This window comes from Trichosurus vulpecula, chromosome X (genome assembly GCF_011100635.1).
Source record: "Trichosurus vulpecula isolate mTriVul1 chromosome X, mTriVul1.pri, whole genome shotgun sequence".
NCBI classification, from domain to species: Eukaryota; Metazoa; Chordata; class Mammalia; order Diprotodontia; family Phalangeridae; genus Trichosurus; species Trichosurus vulpecula.
The window spans coordinates 17680268-17687028 of record NC_050582.1 but is presented as its reverse complement, the minus strand read 5'-3'; positions in this window follow the sequence as shown (position 1 = coordinate 17687028).

The window sequence follows — 6761 nt, the reverse complement described above, 5'->3', positions numbered from 1 at the left end:
AGGAAAGGTAAGGATAATTCCCTGTGAGACTTGGCCTTGACCTATGAGCAATCCCCCTCTCCTTCCAATGGCCCAGATAGATAAGCTTCTTTTCCTTGATAAAGATACAATTTGCTTTTGTACTGCACTGTATTAATCCAGGAAATTGCTCCTCTGCAATTGAAAGGAAAGAAGGCATCATACACAGTGAAAATAGAACACCTGAGCACTAGACAGAGCAAAGGAAAAAGAGAACCCAGTGAGATGAAAAGAAAAAAAAGTCCTTCTAAAAGTCTATCTCCAACGGAAAGACTGGCACTAACTTCTTGCCTGCCTAATGACAGATAGCAGAGCCCTCACTTAAGAAGCTATATTGATTTGTAAACCGCTTTCTGTGTTAAGTAGTATCATTAAGAATTCATGCTCCTTAATTACAATTGGCTCCAATGTGTTTGAGTTGTAATGACAGCAGATCCATCAATCAAAGTAAATTAACAGTGATAGAGTTTCTCTCTCTTCCTTACTCTCAGGGGAAAAAAAGCACGCACATACACACATACACAAAACCAAAGGAATAATATGTCTCCCTGTCCCCCAAATTTTAAAAATTAGCATCGAGTAAAAAGAAGCCAAAATTTTTCAAAATTGAGCTGTGACTAGAGAATGTCCCAAAGGGCAAAGGTAGATACTCTGAAGCATTTCATCTGTATGAGGCAGCGCTTTCTGTTTGGTTTTGTTTTTCCAGTGAATAAAATGAATTAACTTGGACTTCACTTATATAGCATCCAACCTGCTCTCCACTGGCTACTTTAGGCCTCATTATCCTTGACCTCTTAGCCACTTTTGAAATTGCTGCCCACCTTCTGATTCTCCAAAGGGTTTGCAGGTTCTACCAGCTACATCTGTCTGAAATGGCGTAGGCTACTGGAGGAGGTTTGTCATTGGAGTCTCGTAACAATTCCATGAGGTAGGTATTACAGGTGTTATATCTTCATTTTATAAATGAGTAAACTGAGATTCAGAGAAATAGATTGACTTTCTCATGGTCACATAGAGAGTGACTGCAGCAGGATTCAAACCCTCTCCGACTTCAGGTCCAACATTATCTATAACACCATGGAGCCTCCTGAGATTTAGGCTGTCATGCCATTTGCTCTTGAGGCAGCTAGGCAGCATAGTAGATAGGGTGCTCAGACTAAGAGTCTGGAAGACCTGAATTCAAATCTGGCCTCAGGTCAGACTAGCTGTGTAAGTAGGAGTTGTGTGAGTGGGCAGTTTGTCCATCTAACATTTCTCGTCTGTAAAATGGGCATAATATCTCACAAAGTTACTGTGAGGCTCAAATGAGGTGATATTTATAAAGCACTTAGCACACTGCCTGGCATACAGTAGGCACTTAATAAATGCCTGACTTTCCTCCTCTCCAGAAAATTCTGTAGCTCTGTGAAACACTTTCTGACAATTACCCATTTGTTTTTCTCTTAAGACAATGAGAATGTTTATCAGATGTTTTATCTAGCATGGTAGTGTGTATATGATAGTGGCACTGAGGAGCATCACGGCTGTCCTAACTGACATCACCAAGGATGGAATCCATCTGGCAAATTTCCCAGTGTTCCTTGATAGCCCATTTTAGCTCTGTCAACCATGAATGTGTCCAACCCTTTTTACACTTGTCTATATTGCTAGCTGGTGCCATTTAGGCTAATCACTTTCAACCGTTTGCAAGTTGTTGTTATTACTTGTATTTAATACATCCCTTTATGTAGTATGAAGGGTGCTATATTTAGATTCAAAAGACCTAGTTCAGATTCCATGTCTGCTATTTGCAAACTGTGTGACCTTGGGAAAATTGCTTAACCTCTCTGGGCTTCAGTTTCCTCATTCATAAGACAAGGGAGTTGGAACTGGATGATCTTCTTGGTCCCTTCCAATCTCTAAATTTTATGTTTCTTTTATTTGTTTTAAACTCTCAGGTTTCAAAAAATGACCCTTGTTCCACTGTAAATGTTGTAGATTTGTTGAAAAAGTTTCTGTTTGCTCTAACCATAGCCTTCATGACTATAGACGTGGTAGGCTTATCTCCTCTATGCTTTCAACAGAAGGTTAAGTCCTCTTATTTTCACCCTGCCTTTCTTGTTGGACTCTGCTTTACCGAGGAAGTTGAGGGAAAAAATAGGAATTATGAGTTATGACAAGTTGTTGATTCTAGCATATGCCTGTACATGAACATTTCATACTAAAGAGAAAGGCTACATGACAGAAATGAGTTATTAGACTTTACCAAATGATCAAAGAACATCTCTTTTCCCTTTGTTGTCTGTGTGCTTTTAGAATGGTGACCTAAGGCCCTCTCTATATAGTCAGTTAAAACAAGGCCTGGAGCTGACTAGGGCTCAGATCATGATCTTCTTATTGCAAAATTTAAACTTAAGTTGAAGAAAGGGAAAAGCAGCAGACCGCATAGGTCTGACCTAAACAACATCCCTTATGAATATGAAGTGGAGGTGATGAATAGATTCAAAGGGTTAGATCGGGTGGATGGAGTGGCTGAAGAACTATGGACAGAGGTCCACAATGTTGTACAAGAGAAGCAACAAAAAAGCATTGCAAAGAAAAAGAAGAGAGAGAAATTTAAATGGCCATCTGATGAGGCTTTACAAATAGCAGAAGAAAGAAAGAAAGAAAGAAAGAAAGAAAGAAAGAAAGAAAGAAAGAAAGAAAGAAAGAAAGAAAGAAAGAAGGAAAGTGAAATGTAAAAGAGAAAGGGAAAGTTATACCCATCTGAACACAGAATTTCAGAGAATATCAAGGAAATATATAAGAAGGTTTTCTTAAATGAGCAATGCAAAGAAATAGAAGGAAACAATAGAATGGGAAAGACTTCTCTTCAAGAAAATTAAGGATATCAAGGAATATTTCATGCAAAAATGAGCATGATAAAATACAAAATTGGTAGAGATTTAACAAAAGCAAAAGAGATTAAGAAGAGGTGGCAAGAATACAAAAAAAGAGCTATACAAGAAAGATCTTAAAATCAATGAAAACTATGATGATGTGGTTGCTAGTCTAGAGCCAGACATCCTAGAGAAAGGCTGTCCAACCTTAGGTTTTTATTGAAACAATAGACAATATATTTTGATTTGCCATTTTAGTGAGAGCTCTGCAGTAGCTTGGTTTCTTTTACTAAAGTTTACTAAATTTACTAATTATAAATTTCAATGCTTGTGGGCGAGCCGCATAAATCTCATTGCGGGCTGCATTTTGGATAGCCCTATCCTAGAGAATGAAGTCAAGTGGGTCTTATTGCTCACAATAAGGCTAGTGGAGGTGATGTTATTTAAAGCCCTAAATTTGAGTGCCTAAAAGATGATGCTGTTAAAGTGCTGCACTCAGTATGGCAATAAATTTGGAAAATACAACAGTGGCCACTGGATTGGAAAAGATCGATTTAGATCCCAATCCTAAAGAAGGGCAATGCCAAGGAGTGTTTGAATTACTGAACGATTGCGTTCATTTCACATGCCCACAAAGTTATGCTTAAGATTTTGCAAGCTAGGCTTCAGCAATATGTGAACTGAGAATTACCAGAAGAGTAGGCTGGTTTTCGAAGAGGTAGAGGAAGTCGAGAATGTCTTCCTGGCAAACAGAGGGAAAAGAAATGGAAGCAGTGTCAGATTTTATATTATTGGGCTGAAAGATCCCTGCAGACGGAGACTGCAGTCATGAAATTAAAAGACACTTGCTCCTTGGAAGAAAAGCTATGGCAAGTCTGGACAGAATATTAAAAATGAGAGACATCACCTTGCCAACAAAGTTCTGCATAGTCAAAGGTATGTTTTTTCCAGTAGCAATGTATGACTGTGAGAGTTGGGCTATATGGAAAGCTAAGCACCACAGAATCAATGCTTTCTATTTATGGTGCTGGAGAAGATTTTTGAGAGTCCCTTGGACAGGAAGGAGATTAAGTCAGTCAATACTTTAAGAAATTAATTCAGACTACTCACTGGAAGGTCCAATACTGAAGCTGAAGCTTTAACACTTTGGCCACATAGTGAGAAGACAGGACTCGTCATAAAAGACCCTGATATTGGGAAAGATTGAAGGCAAAAGGAAAAGGGACAGCAGAGGATGAGATAGATAAATAATGTCATGGAACATGAGTTTGGACAGACTTTGGGAGGCAGTAGAGGATAGAAAGGTCTGCCATGTTATGGTCCATGGGGTCACAAAAAGTCAGATACAACTGAACAACAAAATTCCGTCTTTTCCTTTGTCAACCCTTGTCATATCCCATATTGGGGCATTTAAAGCCCTTCACAATCTGACTTGAATCTCTCTCCCTCCAGTAGCCATACTATACATCACACATTTCACTTTTCTTTTAAAGCACATTTCACTTTTTAATCAAATTGGCTTACTTGCTGTCCCCCATACACAGCCTCCCATCTTTTGCCTCCAATACTTCATACAGTCTGTCCTCCATGTCCAGAATGCTTTCTCTCCTAATCTCTCCTTGGAATCCCTACCTTTATTCTAGGCTCAGATTAAGTGTCACATTCTCCACAAAAGTGGAGATCTTCAAGTGCTCGTGTTTCCCATAACCCAAATGATTTGGTATTGACTTTGTAATTGTTTTGTATCAATTTATTTGCATATGTGTTGTGTCCTCCCATCAAAATGTATGCTCATTGAGGGCAGGGGATGTTTGTACTTTCCTTTTGTATCCTCAGTGCCTGGTACATAGTGGTTATCCAGTTAATGCTTCCTGCCTTGAATTAAATTGAATCTAAAAAAAGTCACATGTGGTAGCAACTAGGAGCTAAAAGTCCTGTTTGGTCTGAAGGTTTAGCTTCCTTCTGTGGCTGTCCTGAAATCAATACAGGCTAGACCTGAAACCAAAGTAAAAGAAGGAAAGGTGAACTTCCAACTCAGTATTCATTTTCATTAGATTGGCATGATATTTTGGGAAAAAAACAAATGTGACTAAAGAGGATCCAGGCATCTCGAAGCTAATATTGGAGTGTGTGTGTGCGTGCGTGTGCATGTGTGCACGTGTGTGTGTGCATGTGCACGTGTGTGCGTGTGCACGTGTGTGTGCGTGTGCATGTGTGTGTGCATGTGCACGTGCGTGCGTGTGCGCGTGCGTGTGTGTGTGTGTGTGTGTGTGTGCGCGCGTGCGTAGTACAGTGATGGAGAAAGTATGTTGCAAATCTTAGCACATTATCTGAATATTAGCCATTGTTATCGCTGTTGTTATGGCCAGGTAGATGGGCTAATGAATACAGCACCCGCTGAAACCTCACCTGAGTCTTCCTCCCAGTGATTTTAAATGTGTGCAGCCTAGGCATGTCATCCAGCTACCTCCTGCCTCAGAGCCACGAGTGTTAGGAAGGCAATTTGGCAAAATCGCAGGGAATAGAGAAAATGCATTTACTTGCTGGAACAGGAAATCTGTTTCTGCATGGCTCCTCCTAAGCTGTGATTTGGGTGGGTGGCTTAAGGAAGGGGGAGCAAAGGATGCATGCTGTGTTTTCATTATTGGGGAATATTTGACATTTCTACCATTTTCTGTGATTTCACATCTCTTGGAAGTTATTTGCTAATTCTAGGGACTGAGGAAGTTTGGTTTTCTGATTGTCTGATGTTTATATGGGAGGTGGGAAGCCTGAGAATCAGAAACACTGGTTGGGCAGCATTCGGTGCGGAGGTACATCTTTTGCATCCCCAATGTCCAGTTAGTCACCAGGGCCTATTCATTCTGCCTTCAAAACAATACTGATTTAGCCCCCTCCTCTCTGTTTCCATGGCTACATACTCAGCGCCAGACCTCTTCACCTCACATACCAACCAGCCTTTGAATAAACAAGGAGTGCTACAGAACTGGAACAAGGAAATTAGGATCTCTTTGATTGTCAGGAATTTCTTGTAGTGGGGACATACACAAAGGGACTTCCTGATTAGCTAGAGATTTTAAGCAAAATTATGCCCCCGTCCCCTCAGAAATACTCAAAATGTTTTTTATTCCCTGAAGTAAATTGCTATTTCTGCGCATTGAATGAAAACCGCAGCTGCACAGGACAGTTGAGTCCCAAAGCTCTTCTGCTAGAAGCATCCAGGTGGAGACTGAGAAGCATTTGCTTAAATCACATTGGGCCAGTCAGAAGACAGCTAGATTTGAAGGCAGAGGACCAGAGTTTGGACCTTGGTTCTGCCATTCACCCCTCACTTCTGTGACCTTGGGCAAGTGCCCAGTCCTCTTTGGGCCTTAGGGATTGGACTAGATGGCTGCCAATGTCCCTTTCAGCTCTGGATTGATGCTTTCTGACCCGATTTTAAATTACTGATAACATTGAGGGCCCAGCATCTGGCAACAGAGCGAATTCTTCTCTTTGCTTTGCATGTATAGTCCAACCCAAGGACATATGATGGATTACTTAACAAGTTTTACTCTTACCTCTGAGCCTCCAACTCCTAACTGGTAATTTCTATAACTAGGGCTATGTCACTTTTTCATGCAGGAAAAGCATCAGATATAAAGCCAGTATAACCAAGAAAATAGTTTACCCAATGCCTACGAAAAGAACAATCAGCTACAGCTGAATGGTGGGTAATTATAATGGCCAATCTTTCCCCTGGAGAAGAGAAAAGATGGTGTCACTGCCTGCCTTCCTTGGAGAGGCTCAATGTTGCATATGCTGTCAGACATAGTCAATGTGTCAGCTGGTTTTGCTTAAAGGTTTTTTGTTGTTGTTAGAAGAAAAGGCTCACTTAGGGGAGCA